The 18,162-nt window shown below is 38.9% G+C and overlaps 1 non-coding gene across 1 annotated transcript; it reads left to right on the top strand.

The window, feature by feature from the left end:
- Positions 1-10,876: 10,876 nt before the first annotated feature.
- On the top strand, positions 10,877-10,948 carry TRNAA-CGC. The gene has a single exon. It is a non-coding gene; the product is annotated as a tRNA-Ala (tRNA).
- The last annotated feature ends 7,214 nt before the right edge of the window (positions 10,949-18,162 follow it).

The raw sequence follows: 18,162 nt of genomic DNA, 5'->3' as shown, positions 1-18,162 counted from the left end.
GAGTTGAGAGAAAGAAAGCCTGAACCTCTATGCTGAAGAATGGGGGAAAAGGCATGCAGAACATTGCAATTAAATCCGACAGGAAAGGTAAAAATAAGGCCTCTTGATTTACATTTCAAGGAAGGCTTGGATGGTAATAACAGCGAAAAGAAAGAAGCTTTTTATACCTGTACATATATATTTGTAATACATGTACATCTACATGTACAACTGTACATACAGTACACCTAAAATATTTGAGACCTCACATTAAAGCAAATTATTTGCTTTTGTATTCTTAAAGAATATGATTCACTCTTAACGGTATTTCCTAATCTATATCAATTGTGTAGCATAATTTTCTTAAATATGCTACATTTTAAATGACACACTAAAAATGCTGTTTTTTCACTTTTTTGTATGATAGTAAATATTTTCTTCATACCCTTGATGATCTGTTGAAAATCGTTGCCTGAATGCAACGTATATGTACATCTACATGTACATGTTTATCAGAATCAATTATGTACGTAGAACTTTGTAAATGTACATTCTATTATCGTTGCATTTTATGAACAAGCTGCACAATTGCCTCGAAGGACTGGAACATATTCATGTAATATGAAATGCTACCCTTAACAATCCATTACCGAGAGGTCTGATGTCAAATATCACCTACAATGTACATGTACAACAAGGCAGATCTTCTACCACAGTTTGCATGATAATAACACATGGATCAGCAAGTCTGCCAATTGTGTTAAATTATCCCTGTGTTGTTTTCTAACTGGCTGATGCAGAGAGGCATTGCATGCGAAAACCCAGCCTTCGGCTCATTAGGCAACATCTGCAGAATATGCATACTCATTACATGGGGTATTATTACCCGACACTCATCTGAAGAGAAATTATAGCAATTACTGAACCATGCAACCAGCCAGACTAATTGGGCTTTACAATGCAATCACAACATGGTTTCTTATTGGCAAACATTGGTCATGAGTGTAAACAGCAAAAATGTCAATAATGGTATACTATTGATGATGATGATGATGATGATGTATTGCTAAAATCATCATTACTATCGAGGAAAATTGCCGTTTTCAATATCATCATCATCATTACTGAAAGTCATAATTATCAAATTTATCATCATCATCATCATCACCCCTGCTTTTCAAGCCTCTGGCTTTCCTAGGGTGTTTGATCCTCACATTGACAATGTAGGCCTATATATCTACTTATGCGATTTTTACCTAATAAATAAATTAAATTGAACTGAATTGAAATCATCATCCTCAACATCAAAATTATCATTATCATCATCATCATAATCGTCGTCATCATCTTCGTAATCATCATCATCTTCATCACCATCATTATTATCATCAACATCATCATCATTCATCATCACCATCATAACTAGTATCATCATCATCGTCAAAATCATCATCATCATCCTCCTCAACATCAACATGATCCTCATCATCATTCATCATCATCATCAACATAATCATCATCATCATCATCATCCTCGTCATCATCATCATCGTCAACATCATCATCATCATAAATAACTATCACCATGACTAAGCATGACCATAATGTACAGTATGAAATGAATATTGATCATACAGATCGTTAGTTTAAACTAGACATCGTCTCTTACATATTATCAATAAAAAAATAACCATAGGAAATTGACTTTGAGAAGACAAACCATACCTCTCCATCAGACTCTGCAGCACCATGATGTGATCGCCTCCCCAGCTCCCTCTCCCTATCATCGTACTCCTCCCTCGCCTTGTGCACAGCTCTCATCAGCTTGATGCGATCCGGGAGCTTCTCAACTCCATAATCATCCTCCAAGTCATCCTCCGTCAGGGCCCGGAAGTGGCCCAGCGTGAAATCCACAGGGAAGTACCTGAGGTACGATTCCAGTCCATTGTGGTGCAGGAACAACTGGAATGGGGTGAGAGGTTTAGGAGGGGCGGGGCTGGTTACAGGGCCGGTGCACACCCCCACCTCCTCCTCCTCCTTCAAGTCCATCATTTCAATACAGACTCTGTGAAATCCATCTTGAACAATCAAAATCGGTGCGAGTGGGGTACAGGGAATGTGCTCTTCATGAGCCAATCCCAATGTTCAAGCTCTATGATGGATTTACAACGTCGGCCAACTCTGTTATGAAGGGCGCTGCTACATTATGAAACTAAACAATTTCTAAGGACAGATACGTAAAAAGCAAGAGCTCCATGTTCAGGCCCTCAATTCTCACAAATTGATGCTTCAAACAGCAACCTGTGTGTGAAAAAGAACAAAAATTAGAATTTAGAATTTTCAAGGTCATTGCAGTGGTGCACAACAACAAATAATTCGTTAGTATTAACTACTTCACTTTCAATTCATACACTGTTGATTGATACATATTTTTTAAGAATCCACTTGTAACCCAACATTAATACCCAGCTGTACATGAATTATGCTTATCATTTAAATGAAAGTTCAGTTGATGTCACACTCTGTCTACCGACATAAAGGCCCAAATTCACAAAGGTGGTTTTGAAAACCCACGGTTGAGTATATGGTTTATGCAGATTTCCTGTATAACTTACGCTTAATTAAGCGCATATCGGGGCGCGTGTATAAAACATGTCCAATGCTGATGCGCGCTTTTGTCACAGTGCGCCAAATTGACGTCTGTTACCATGGTTAGATACGCTATTTCATTCATGAGTCCACTGTTTGAAGAGTGGGCTCATTAAATCAAAACATTGGACTCATGAATAAAATAGCATGGATAACCACAGCAACAGGCGTCAATTTGGCACACTGTGACAAAAGCACGCATCAGCATTGGACATTTTTTAATATACGCGGTAAAATAAGCTTAATTTATACAGGAAATCCTCATCAACCATGGACTCAATCCTGGGTTTTCAAAACCACCTTTGTGAATTCAGGCCCAAAAGTCTGAATGTGGGATGACAATAATGTACTTATTTGGTCCCACATGCAACGTTCTTGCCAGGTTCGCTTTGACGGTTGGCGGCGCGAAGTGACGCAAGCCGCACAGCGGCCTCGGTGCGTGCGAAGCACGCACGGGGGAGGGTTTGGGAGGGGGGTGTCCCCCTCCTGCGCGAAGCACGGTAGCTATCGAAAATATCAATAATTAACAGAGCTGAAATCGTAGTTAAAAAAAATATACAACGGCTGAAACATATTGTGACTGAATACCAAGACTAATCTCAAGCACAACTGGGCGTTGTAGCGTGCGCCTGTAATCCAAGCTGTGGTGAAGTTACAAATTGATGCAGAGGTTCGAGTTTCGAGCCCTGGTCACGTCTTTCGGATGGTGACGTTAAAGGTCGGTCCCAGACGTAAATAATCATATTAATGTTGTAAATCGGATCAAAAATAAGATCGAAATTCAGATCGGCAGTTAAGCTTCTAAAATCGAAATCGAATCGAAAATCAAATCGATGTTTAAAAACAAAGGAATACATCAAAATTTTGTTCGCGGTCACACGCATCTTCCTGACAAAGTCACAAAGACGAATGCATTGGAATGGAAGTTGCCAACATGCGCGATCGTTTGGAACATGTTTTAAAGGGGTTTTGAGGTGTTATTGCTTTGAAATAAACAGAGTGATTTTTATTAGAAAGATAAACGAAAGACGCATCTTCCGAGCAAAGGCGCAAAGGAAAATAAAATGATAATATTTCTCATACATTAGATCACAGGTTAATGAACGATCGGCGGCAGATCTTTTATACACATGTATAAGTATTTTTAAGTGATAGCGATTTAGAATTATTGGAATGATCTCTTGATCTCGTACGACGCATCATCTTAAAGTCGCAAGTATAATTAAAATGTAGTAGAAGACGCAAGCACGCACGATGATTTGAAATATGTTATTAAAATGTTTTTGGTAGCTAGCGTTTTCAAATCAATTTATTACTATCTTGAGAAATGAACTTTTGATATCTAAGAAGAAATATAAAAGAAGCATCTCCCGACGAAGTTGCAAAGACAAATATATCACTGAGGTTGAGAAGATGTATATCGTCATGAACGATGTAGGCCTAAGAGAGTAACGCAATGAGCTCCGTCGATGGCGTCGATAGTACGACTTTTAAAGTTCACGGCGGGGACCGCTATCACCACGAGGTTGAAGAGAAGATGTCTAGCATCATAAAGAGGGTAAGAGAGTAGCGCAGTGAGCTCCGTCGGTAATACGACCTTTCAAAGTTCACGGCGGCGTCCGCTATCACCACAAGGTTGAAAATAGAATGTATATCATCCTAAACGATGTAAGAGAGTAACGCAATGAACTCCGTCGATAGTACAACTTTTAAAAGTTCATGGTGGGGCCCGCTATCACCACGAGGTTGAAGAGAAGATTTATATCATCATAAACGATGTAAGAGAGTAGGGCAGTGATCTCCGTCAGTAATACGACCTTTAAAAATTTAACGGCGGCATCCGCTATCACCATGAGTAATTGGAAGAGAAGATATCTATCACTATCCTCTTAAACGTCGTCAGAGATATTTACCGTGTCTTTCTCCCTGAATAATGCGACCTCTAAATAGCTAGCACCTTAAAAACAATCTTGAAATATGTTCTGAACGATCATGCACTATAACTAGATCTACGCCGATTTTTTATTTTCGATTTTTTCCTTCAAGGGGCATGATCGAAGATCGGCAAGTGATCGCCGATTGTGGTGAAATCGAATGGAATCTGTTGCCGATTGCAAAATTGGTTACAAGCTTAAATCATATCTGATTGATACACACACACACGCAGCGGGGATGACGTCACTCACAGCTGTTCGGAGACGCTCAAAACAACCCTGCCCGTTCGGCCAAGACAAAAACCCAACAGCGTCCCAACATCACAACACTCAAAACTGAAGCTCATATCAGCTGGCTCTCTACGGACCAAATTTGATTAGAATTTAACAAAATGTTCTCAAATATACAATTTTATTACTGACTGAGTTTACAAGGGATCTGATAGTTTAGTTTACTCCAACGATGTTGTAGGACGAAGCCTGATCAAAGTAGAAATGTCTATTGCTGCTCTCCTTCCGACAAAATTAGATGCGCTACTTATGTTGGCATGGAGGGGTGGCAGGGGTATCGTAGATAGTGAAAAATTCCATGGAAACACACAAGAAACGAAAATTACTCAAAGTCATAGGCAATCTTCTCCCAATGCTTATCCAGTCTATTCTTAAAAGCAATCACTGAACAAGCAGTAACTACATCTTCTGGGAGACTGTTCCACACATCTATCAATCGGTTAGCAAAGAAAAACTTACGCACATCAAGACGCGAATATCTTTTCTCTAGCTTTAAGGAATGACCTCGCGTTTTACCACCATGTCTCAGATAGAAAAGTTCAGAACTTGAATCATAGTAACCATGCAGATATTTGTACACATCAATCATGTCACCTCTTTTACGTCGGTGACTGAGTGATGGCAATTTCAAGAGGCGAAGACGTTCAAAGTATGATAGGTGCTTAATACCTGGGATCAATTTAGTAGCTCTACGTTGGACACTTTCTAACTGCCTCTGCTCACCCAGCTTATACGGTGACCACGCAGCCTGGCCATACTCTAAGATAGGGCGAATAATACCCTTAAACAAAAGCTTAATAGAGGTCTTATCCAAATGTACAAAAGTTCTTCTTTTAATACCAAGCAGTCTATTAGACTTTGACACCACTTTAGAAATGTGCTCCTTGAAAGAAAGACGCGAGTCTACCTGAACTCCTAAATCTCTCTCACTCTCACATTCACGTAGAACAACCGATTGTGAACCTTTGGTCATATGATACTCAGAGTCAGAACTACTTCTTCCAATCTTCAACACAGTACATTTATCTGGGTGAAAACGTAGTTGCCACTTCTCAGCCCAGGCCTCAAGCTCAGTCAAATCATCCTGCAATTTACCGGTGGCCCCTGGAACATCAGAACGAACATACAACTTAGTATCGTCAGCAAACAGTTTGGCTGAAGTCTGCACTGAATCTGGGAGATCATTAACATACATTAAAAACAAAATGGGGCCGAGAACACTGCCCTGGGGTATTCCACTGCAAACTTCTGACCAGTGGGAATGTTGACCACTGACAACGACCCTTTGACGTCTACCAAGCAGGAAGTCACTAATCCATGCATGCATTTTCCCTTTGACTCCAAGAGCTTGTAGTTTGCTAAGAAGTCGGTGATGGGGGACAGTGTCAAAGGCTTTCATAAAATCCATGAACAAATACTACCGCCATCATCCAAAATGCGGGTCCACTCATCCAAAACTTCTAAAAACTGTGTAGTACAAGAACGTCCAGCAATAAAACCATGCTGATGAACAGAGAGCAGCTCATTCTCCTGGAGATGACGAATAAGTTGTGTCCTTATCAAGCTTTCAAGTAACTTACAAATAACACATGTCAGACTTACAGGCCTGTAGTTCCTACCTTCTGATTTGCTACCCTTTTTGAATACAGGGGTCACATTAGCACTCTTCCAATCTTCAGGCAAAACTCCTTGTCCTACACTTTTCTGAAACAGAATGGAAATAGGAAAGCAAAGTACATCAGCTAATTCCTTGAGTACACGTGGATGGATTTGGTCAGGCCCAGGAGCTTTACTTGGTTGCAGTTTACACAGAAGATTGAATACATCATTGGAAGATATCTCTATGTCATCAAACGGAGCAATAAAAACACCCACAGGGGGAGCTGGCATGTCATTCATATTCTCCTGAGTAAAAACTGATGTGAAAACATCCAGCAAAATTTCAGCCTTTTCCTGGTTTGAAGTAGTGGTACTCCCATCAGGTTTGACAATGTTGGCAACTGACTCCCGGACAGTGGTCTTGGATTTTACATAGGACCAAAAAGCTTTAGGGCATTGTTTAGATCCAGATGCAATACGTCCCTCAAAATTATGAACAGCTTTTCTACATGCCCATCTGGCCCTATTACTTGAACGGGCGTAACATTGGCGTTGTTCATCAATATCCCTTCCACTGTATCTTGTACGATTAACATCCTTTTAGCATATCACGCAGTTTCCTATACTGTCTGTGCGTCTCCTGCACAAGGCCAAGGGTCTTTGCATCCATCCAAGGTTTCTTTTGTTGATGCCTCTTTGAGTCAATCTTTGGGGTATATCTATCGACAGCATCATGTAACTTCTGCTTGAAAAAGAGCCAAGATTCCTCAACAGACTTATCTGCAAACTCAGCTTCCCAATGTACATGTACATCATGTAGCTTATCACTCATAAAGTCTGCCTTGTTAAACAGGTACTTGCTGTCTCTAATGGAAGAGATAAATCCCTTAAACTTCATATCAAAAATGAGAGTGCAATGATCACTTTTCCCTATGCCTGCAGTCGTATTAATTTCAGAAATGTCATCCTCACTGCAAGTAAAAACCAAGTCTAAGATGTTAGAGCGCTGGCCTTGTCTGTGTCTAGTTGGTTCTTGTTGATGCTGTACAAGGAAAGCATCCCTCGTGCTTTCAAGAAATTTAAAGGCTGGGTGTTCTACACCAGGAATACATGTTTCAGACTTCCAATCAATCTCAGGATAATTAAAATCACCAAAAATCAAAACATCTTTAAAACCACCTGAACCAATCCCACGTAAAGTAGAACAGAGTTGTTCATTCTCAAGATCATTACTATTTGGGCTGCGATAAACTAAACCGACTAGAAGTTTGGTGCTTCCAGAGAAAGGAATCTGAGCAAACACAGCCTGCAGAAATCCATACACAGACAAACCTGTAAATAACTCGGGTTTCAAAGAACAAGATATATACAAACATACTCCACGACCGTCTTCTTGTAGGTTGTGGAAAACTTCATAACCATCTAGCTGAATTTCAGCTAAAGATAGATTGTAACGAGAATTCTTTGGTTTAACTTCTGTCAAACCAATAACATGGGGATGATAACTAGAAATAAGAACTTGTAACTCATGCCTTTTATTTAGGAACGTATCTACATTAGAATATATACACTTGAGGCTACATTGTACTAGGATATGCATTTACTTGCTGATCTCCGGGAAGTCTTTTCGACTTGCCAGATCCAGCTCTGGAGCTACCTGCTGCCCTATCACCTGGGGTTGGCGAGGATCCTGCGCTGATCTCATGGGGAGAAGCTTGGTACCTTCCGATGTTCACAACCCTTCCATTTCTCCTTATCCACTTTGTAGACAGGTCGCCCTGCTGAAAGGACTCTTTCTTCCTCTTGTTTAAGGCCTCCATCAAGTTTTTTTCTTGCTTCCTCTGGAGCGAAGTTAGATCTTGCCTAACCTGAATACCCTTCAGATCATCAAACTCCTTAAGACGATGAGCTGACTTCAAAACTGTATCCCTCTGAGAAACAGAATCAGTGCTGATGCGCAAAGGGCGCGGCGCAGCTGTCGCTGAGTCACGTTTGGAAGAACCGAGGCGTCTGCAGTCTGTGATAACAACTGGCGCCGCTTCAATGCTGGTAAATACAGCTTTCACTTTCTCTGTATCTTCATACTTCCTAGTATTACCATCAGCACTATCACTCTCTGGGACATTGAAGATCATAACATTGAATTTTCTCTTCTCCCTCTCATCCAATTCACCAAGACATGTATCAACACCTGACTCGACATTCCTTGACTGTTTCGATTTCAACAAATCCAAGTCAGACTGCACAGAAGTAAGCTGGGAGTGAAGGGACTCAACCTCACATTTATCAGCTTTTTGCTCAAGTTTATCTGACACCATCTTAAGCTATTCTGAAACATAGTCATAACCTGATCCAACTTACTCTCAATGCTGGCAAGTCTATTCGAAGACTTATCAGACTGATCAATGGCTGGGAGGGTCACACATGAAGGGCATTTCCACTGTATTTCAGGCTTACTTAACATTTTTTTTTGATGATCACAAGAAGGTAATTTCAAGCAAAGAAAAATAAATACCTGAATATTAGGTCCTTCCCTCGCATGGAGGTATTAAGTGAAACTCTGTGTTGTATATTTCCGATGTTTCCCGAAGACGTAAGAAGCAACCGCGGGTATTTTTGACAGATCAAAATCAGTGGAATAAAGGAAGAAGCTGACTCTGTCTTTTCAAGCAATGCCAAATGCAACTCCAGCACTCGGCCAAAGAGCGAACTGTGTGTGTTAGACATACGCTCGCCATTCACTGCAATGCAAAAATCTGCGTCTTGCGATGTGTCTGCGCGATCGCCCGCCTGGGCCAGGTGAAGTGCCTACTGATGCTTGTCGAGAAGGTCGGATTTTCTCATAGCGGACAAAAAAGTTAACAAAATTTGCCAATGTTTTGCCAATATTTTCACGAATTGAGAACTTACCTTCAAGAACATTACTATACTGGGTAAGATTAAGTCCCTCTTTCTGTTGGTGATATCACTAAAAATAAAATTATCAGTTTTTCAAAATATTAATTAGGTCTAGATATTGAAGTAAATTCAAGTATTCAACCGTGCGCAAAATTAGGTAATGCGCGAATTAAGGTCACACTACATGACCTATAGTATATAGTAATAGTATAATGCCCCCCCCCCCCGCCCTCGACTACTTTAAAAGATCAAGCGAAAGGGATTTTGCCTTACGTCTGGTATTCATCATCATCATGATCATGATTTTGATTAATTTCGTGTGAACTGTGAGAAATTTTTGATTGAAAATCAACGTCATGATCATGGTACGGCCTACGGCTACGCCTCGGCATGTGCGCAATTTATGGTCACCCCATCAATCATACTACGGTATAAATTTGGTCAAAGTAGGCCTAGTTACAGTAGTAGACCTACCGTATGTGAGGAAACCACACACATCAGTAACATCACATTCGCACACCCCATCATAATAACATCAACTGGCAGAGCAGAGAGCCTGAGCCTCAGTCTGAGGAGCGGAGTGCGAGGTTCTGGCGAGGACCCTTACCCGAGCGCGCGCTCTCGGCCGGGCCTTCACTTTAATTTCAGGGCTGGCTGACCGACATCAGCACAGCTGACGTACGTACGTAGATACCGGTACGGTACCGGTAGCGTAGCCGTAGCTGACATGAAAGGCCGGAGAGAAATCATGACATGTGGATCCATTTGCTGCTATAATGATTTAAGAATACTTTATACCGGATTCCTCTTATTTAACTAGACCTGCCATCAGTGCGTTTGTCACTCACCTCTTCTCATAATATATCACAGATTGGTTTGTTTGGGTTTTTTCTTGTTTGTATCCTAGTAGTATTCGGTAAATCCATATACAGTATTAGACTAGCTCCATCCAGCTGCTGCATGCAGCGATGACCACCATTTCCAAGTTACGTATCCGGTCGACGAATATGCATGCCGTGAGATATCCGGATCCGGCCGGGGGCTAGTAAGTAAGACAAATCTATCTGGATAAATACGGGGTGGAAGCCCAGGTGAATCAGAGGGAACGATATTCAAGGAAGATTAAATTCAGTCTTTCATAATCAAATATTGTCAGTAAAAGATCATTGAAAATTTTGTTAACTAAAAGGAAAATGAAATTGAATTCTAACTTAAATGATTAAAATTATACCCGAGTCTAGTCAAGGAGATTTAATATTTATCCCTATAGAAAGTGGACGTTTCTCACTATCCGATAGCCGAAATGCACGAAAGATGATTTGCCGTATAGATCTATGTTATATCCGGAATAATGCGTAATTAATTAATGATAGTTTTGTAATATTTATGTCATGTTATGAATTCACGAATTCCTTGAACCCTTCCAGCATTTCACAGTAAAGATAATTATACCTAAATAAATTACACAAGCCTTAATGTAGGTATATATTGAATAAATATATATTTACGTCTCCAGTTTCGTGGTCGGGGGTGTAGCTCAGTGGTAGAGCGCGCGCTTCGCATGCGCGAGGCCCCGGGTTCAATCCCCGGCACCTCCATACACTAATAATCGTTTTTTAAACTTTTTTTTCTAATTTTGTCTCGTAGCCTTAATTACCCTACTACCTAACATTACAAAGATAATGCACGATATTCGTACAAGGATCATAGCCTTATAATACAAAAAGCATATTATAATTCAAGATTTCGTTCTTATTAAAAAAAAAATATATCAAATCAAAATGATATTTCAAGAAACTCGTCCTTTGAAAATATAACTTGAACAAGTTGTTTGCTAAGTCTCTTCCATTTGGCATTCGCATATGTAAAGGTATTGTTCAGGGAAGATTTTTTCTTTAGTCAGCATAGAACAACTGCATGGTTTGGAAGAGTATACTGTACAAACTTGCCAGTTAAAGTTCTAAAATTTGTTATTAATGCAGTTTAGTGACACGGTAAACACTAGAGCGAATCTGTTGAGATGGGGTAAATCCACTACTAATCAATGCAAACATTGTAGCTGTGTCGAGACACTCCACCACGTCCTGAATTATTGTTCTATATTTCTGTCCCAAGGCCGCTATACTTGGCGCCATAATAACGTTTTGTAGAAGTAATCACAGAAAATGTCCATGTCTCACCTGATACAAAAATCCTCCACGACATTCCGTTCTTAACCGGCTGTTCCCCCGTCTCAACAATTCCACCGTGTTGTACCCAAACATACCTAAAACCTGACTTATGTCTGAAAGTTCGAAAAAAAATATGATTATGGAACTGACAATTCCATTTGAACTTGGGATAGATAAATCCCACAAATATAAATCAGATAAATATTCGCCCCTTGTCACTGACATCCGCGGAGTAACGTTTATGATGCAGAGTTTTTGGCAGTAGAAATCGGTTTATGTGGATTTATTTCATCGGACAACATCCAAAGATTGAAAAAAAAATATTAGGCTACCTCAGCATGAGCGTAATACAAAACCGCGTTGGTTTCGGGACAAGCTCAGTAATCATGGTAATATTGCCCTAGTCTCATCTTTTGCATTATACTGTGCAAAGGATGAATCGTCCTGGCAGGATTTTAACAACTTTTGATGAAATAAGAAGTGTCTCATGCCCAGGACTGCAACAAAGGTAATTAATATCTGTTTTCATATAACAGCAATTAAGTTAATAGAAAATTGGGCCATGGTGAAAGATTGGCAACTTCTATACAGTGGTTATACTGGTTACGTTAAGAAATAAATAATTAGTATCACGTTGAATGTTTTTTTTTTCTTTTTAACCCTTCCACAGGGTTCCTTTATTGAAATCACTATAATACATATTTTCAAACAATACATAATTGAACTTTTCCATTCTATAATAAGATTTTATTTCAGACAAAACATGGTCGAAAACTGGAAGACAGTGTTTGCATTTTGCTGCAAAAATTTCTTTTCTATAATAACGATTATAAAAATACAATTAAGAGCTCAATTTTTGTTTCCGTAAAAACCGAATTTATTCTGATTTAAAATTTTGATGGCAGATTTCGAGTTGAGACCATATTTCGTTTGTGTGGGCACAAGAAAAAAAATATGCATAATAGTTTCTTCATTATTATTACAAAAAGTGCATAAGTTATCTGTAACTAATTTAAATCGTAACAAAGCATCTTTCATATAAATAATTCTATTCACTAATTTGAATTGAAACCACCTCATGTTGACATCTGCATGCAGTTGAATATTGATAGTAAAACCTCCATATAGTGCTGTCAAAGTCAAACGTTTGTTTCCATTTGATGAGACTTTTGCAATCTTTCAACTTATAATTCAAAAAAATATTGTAAATGTGAGCACAACCTTTTTTAACTTTGATTATCAAAAGCAGTGCTTCTGGAATAATAGGTTCCATATAGCTTTTGGTATTACATGTTTATTGAAACTATATATCTAATGACGTTGCACAGGCCATAATATTGAAGAAAATTTACGTGTACATTGTATTTGCGTTGAAAATCAAAATATGAGAGAAATTTTCCATCTGTTCCTAAATATCATTAACAAAACGCACCCCATTAACACACCAAGACCTGATAAATATTACATTATTATTCATTTTAATTTTTGGATTATTCCAACGTCATCAACAAGAAGGCGGGTAAGATCTGAAAACTGAGGCCAACAATACCTGTGCCCAAAATGGGTCATTCATTGATATAGCAAGTGATTTGTAATGCTCAGCCCGATGAATAATTGAAAAGATGTATATGCTGTAGGCAAAAATGACTGAAACATATGAAAAGTAAAATTTTCAGAACAAGAAATAGACTTTCTTATCCATGAAATTTTTAATGATTTGGAATGAATAAAAATATCAGTCATCTTAACACCACCCTCACTATACAATTGACACATTTGTTTTCTACTCACTTTATCGGGTTTGCCTTCCCATATAAATTTGTTAAAACATCGGTGAAAATCATTCATAATTTCTAGTTTTGGTTCTGGAAGAGATAAAAACCAGTAATTTAATTTCGGTATTAATATAGATTTAACAATGGTTACCCTCCCTAACATGCCTAATGGAGTCAAAGATCTTTTTCGCCATACCGCCATCTGACGTTTTATTAATTTTCTTTAATCTTTTCCTGATAATTGTAATCAACCATTTTTGATAGTTCAACAGAAAAGTCTATACCTAGGTACCTAATATACCCTTCCGAAATCCAGTTCAGTTTGTATTCGTGTAAAATCTCTTTTTAAAAAGTTCTATTCTTCCCAATCCATATCACCTGGGTTTTAGTTATGTTAATTTTAAGGTTGGATATTTTTTTCAAATTCATCAAGTGTATCAAGGGCACATTTTAAATCCTGTCATGAACCATTGAGTGTCAAAAGGTATCATCTGCATATTGTAACACTTTAAGTGTTTCCCATTAATATGCATTCCCTCTAGTTTGTCTGAGTGTCGAATTAAAATACCAAGAATCGCACTAACCAACAAAAAAGATAGGGAGATAAGTGATCTCCTTGAGGACACCCTCTTTCTATATTCTACCTATATGAAACAAAACTCGTTAACAGACACACAAGAGGTTGCGTCTGTATAGCATAGTTTTATCCACCTATTAATGGATGGATCGACAATAATAATAGTATCAAAGTATTTTAGTAATGATGCTTGTGACAATGATAATATTCAAATTAGATGTAATAATAATAATAACAATATGATAATAACAAAATAAAACAATAATACTAACAATAATAATATAGTAAAATATCGATAAAAGCAGTTATACAAATGAACAATATTAATGACGACGATAATAAAGACCAAATGCATGTATAATACCAATACAATTAATAACTATTGTGTGTCAATAAGAGTAAATCGCTTGTTCATATGTTTATCTGTTTATCATGATTAATTTATTTCAACTATAGAATATAAGAATTTATATCGAGATTAATCACAACCAAGATCTTTGCCAGATATTATATATTATTCTGTTCTCTTTTCTATCTTGTATAATACAAGATAGAAAAGAGAGTATGTCCTGCCTGGGTATAAGCAAGGACCTGGGCTACTTTTAATTCCTTTGTTAATTGTATTTGTAAACTACCATGTAATTATTTTATTTTATATGTCATCTGATCCTTTATAAATATTGAAATAAAGTGAAACAAAATAAAAAAAAAATCAATAGAAATGATTTATTATGAAACGTATTTTGATGGTAGTAGAATATGTATGTAAAGATTCGATTCGGTATCATAAATATATTAAAAAACACATTATAACTTTCAAATCTCTTAAAAACTTTTCCCTCCTCTTCTTTCGTCAAGTCCACAAAGTTCGAGCTTCTATCCCAGACTTAAAGTTTTACTTGACAATTATTTTGACACCTAGTTGCACCAGCACCTGATTTTACATGTAATTCCCTAAGTACAGCCATCATGGCCATGGACCTATGTCCATGGTACAGCTGACAGCTGTTGATCTCCACCATCTACATTATACACTGTATAAGGAAGGAGAGGGAGAAGAAGAAGAAGAAGAAGTGAAGAAGAAGAAGAAGGAGAAGAAGAAGAAAAAAAAGAAAAGAAGAAGAAGAAATAGAAAAAGACGAAGAAGAAGAAGGAGGGAGGAGACGAATCTTCTCTTCTTCTTCCTGTAAAGTACAGACTGCCGTTGGCATATTATCGTACTTGTGCTTGTCAAGTGCCCAGATGAATAGTGCAAGTAAAAATCTCTACAAAACTATGTGCGGCTAAAAACAGAAGAGGTCTTAACGAAGCCTCCTTTGCTGCACCTCCTGCTTGAAAGATGCAAGGGAGGTGCTGTGAACTATCTTTGCTGGGAGTGAGTTCCATATTCTGATAGCATCAGGAAAGAATGTCTTTTGATATACTTGTGTTCTGGCATATGGAATTTGGAATTTATCAGGATTTCCACGTGTACATGGACCAGTTGATGGAATAAAGTGGTCATCCGGGATGTCAATAAGCTTATTGATGATGCAGTAGACCATGCTAGCTCGCTGTTGTGCCCTTCTTTCCTGAAGAGTAGCCCACTGGAGTTGCTTTAGCATATCTGATACACTGCTGGTACGTCGAAAGTCTCCTAAAGCAAAGCGGGCGTAACGGCGTTGTACCATTTCCAGTTTTGAGATGTTCCTCTGGGTAAATGGGTCCCACACCACAGCAGCATACTCCAGTACTGGAAGGACAAGTGCTTTGTAGCACAACACTTTCGTCTTGAGAGGACAGTCTCTGATATTTCTCTGCAGGAAGCTGCTGACTGAATTGGCAGACTTAGTTGTTTTGTCTACATGGTGATTCCACTTAAGGTTATCCTGGAAGTTTACACCAAGGTATTTTGCTTTATCAGTCTCCACCAGGGGTATTCCATGAATGCAATATGGTGTCGAACTCTTGAAAACTACCCTCTTATTGGTAACATGCATAACTTGGCATTTTTGCGGGTGAAATTGCATGAGCCAGTCATCTTCCCATACTTGAAGAGCATCCAGGTCCCTCTGAAGCTGTTTAGTGTCCTCTTCTGTCTTGACCTTTCTGTACAAGATGCAGTCGTCAGCAAAGAGGCGCACCGTAGACTGTGATGATACATATTCGGGGAGGTCATTAATGAAGAGGAGGAAGAGTAGGGGTCCGACCACGCTACCTTGCGGCACTCCTGAGAGAACGGGGGCTTCATGAGAAGTAACTCCTTCAATAACAACCCTCTGGGAGCGGTTGCTGAGTAGATGTTCAATCCATGAGTGAATATTGCCTCTGACTCCATAATAGTTGACTTTGTACATCAATCTACCATGGGGAACCTTGTCAAAGGCTTTTGACAAGTCCAGTAGAATCACATCAAGCTGATCGCCATCATCAATACCCTGGGAAAGGTCCTGAACAGCATGTAAGAGCTGAGATGTACAGGAGCGCTTCTTGCGAAAGCCATGCTGGGCGTCACATAAAATGTTATGGCTATCCAGGTGGTCAAGAATGCTACTGCACACAATGTGTTCCAGGGTCTTGCACACAATAGAGGTCAGCGAGATTGGCCTGTAGTTTTCTGCTCTGTTTCTCTCTCCCTTCTTGAAGACAGGAACTACATTAGCTCTTTTCCAGTCATCCGGAATAATGCCTTGGTCAACAGATGCTTGAAAGAGAATAGTGAGGATAGGCGTGAGTTCTGTCGCAAGTTCCTTCAAAAGTCTCGCTTGCAAGCCGTCTGGACCTGTTGCTTTGTGTATCTGCAGTGTTGATAGCAGCTTGTACACTCCATCAGGACTAATGTTGATTTGTTCCATGTCTGGATACGGGCTTTGTCCCTTGTCTTTGATGGTGGTCATGTTTTCATCCTTGTTGAAGACAGAAGTAAACTGATCATTCAAGATGTGAGCCTTGAATCAACATAAAGCATACGATTTCACTAAAATATGGTGAAGGCCTTTTGTAAAAACTAGTTGTGGCACCAGTGCTGATGAATAAGAGCTATAACAAATAACACCATTATGCTAATAAACCTGATAAAAGACTATCTCTATCGATCCCAACTGGGCGTTGTGGCGAGCACCTGTAATCCAAGCTGTGGGGAAGTTACAAATTGATGCAGAGGTTCAAGCCCCGGGTTCGAGCCCTGGTCACGTCTTTCGGATGGTGACGTTAAAGGTCGGTCCCAGACGTAAATAATCATATCTGATTGATACACGTCTGACAAAACTCAAACACACACACACACACACACTTGTTTTTTTACCTTGATAATGTGAAGACGATCAGACATACTTGATTTCCATTGGGGTCCAACTTTTATGAGCTAGACCCATGATTTGAAACACTCTAAAAAAACGCTGAGTAAAATTTTACCCAATATTGCGAAGAAAGGGAGCATGCATGTTGGCGGGGTATTTTTTTACCCCATTTTTGAGCTAAATGCATGGTTTAATAAATTTCAAAACAACCTTGCGTAAAATTTACAAACTATTTGGTATTTTTTTTACCCAACATGCACGTTCCCATTTTACCTAATATTGGGTAAATCATTTTTTAGACATGTTAGATTGACGTTATGATGACATTTCAAGAACTTAACTTATAGCTTCAGATTTGAATGTTGATTCTCCTAACCATAGTCTTGTGACCTTAACATCAGGCAGGATCAGAGGCGTCGATCCGGGGGGGGGGGGCAGGGAGTGCGATCGCCCCACCAATAAAAATATTGGGGGGGAGGCAAACATATCGCTTGCCCCCGCATGTGCAAAAATAAAATAAGATTGTAATGTTACACAGAAATCTACAAGTAAGATTGAGATACACAACTCGTTTTTATTTAAACTCGTGCTCAAAATGTCCGCTTTTTCAGATTGGAATATAAAAAAATTTCAGCTCGCGCTTCGCGCTCGCATCATTTCTGTAGCAAACACCTATACTTTTCATGATTTAATAGGTGAATAGAATGTCCCGTTTTCAGTTCTAAACCTCAAAAGAATTCCCGCTACGATTTGCAATAATCTTTTTTTTATATATATATATCTTGTTCTTTATTAAAAACGTCCATTAAACTGTCAATGTTTTTAGATCGAAATATCAACATTTTCAGCTCGCGCTTCGCGCTCGCATCTAATGTTGTTTTAGATACCCGTCTTAATCATTGGTAACAAAAATGCTTAGAATATCAAGCTTTCAGGTCAGAGTATAAAGAAAATTCAGCTCGCTCTCGGCACTCGCATTTCCTGTCGTAGTGATATATGTAACCTCCTCAT

The sequence above is a fragment of the Lytechinus variegatus genome, chromosome 11, assembly GCF_018143015.1.
Source record: "Lytechinus variegatus isolate NC3 chromosome 11, Lvar_3.0, whole genome shotgun sequence".
Lineage (NCBI taxonomy): Eukaryota > Metazoa > Echinodermata > Echinoidea > Temnopleuroida > Toxopneustidae > Lytechinus > Lytechinus variegatus.
Note: the sequence above shows the minus strand (reverse complement) of the source record. Positions and strands in the feature narration are given on the sequence as shown.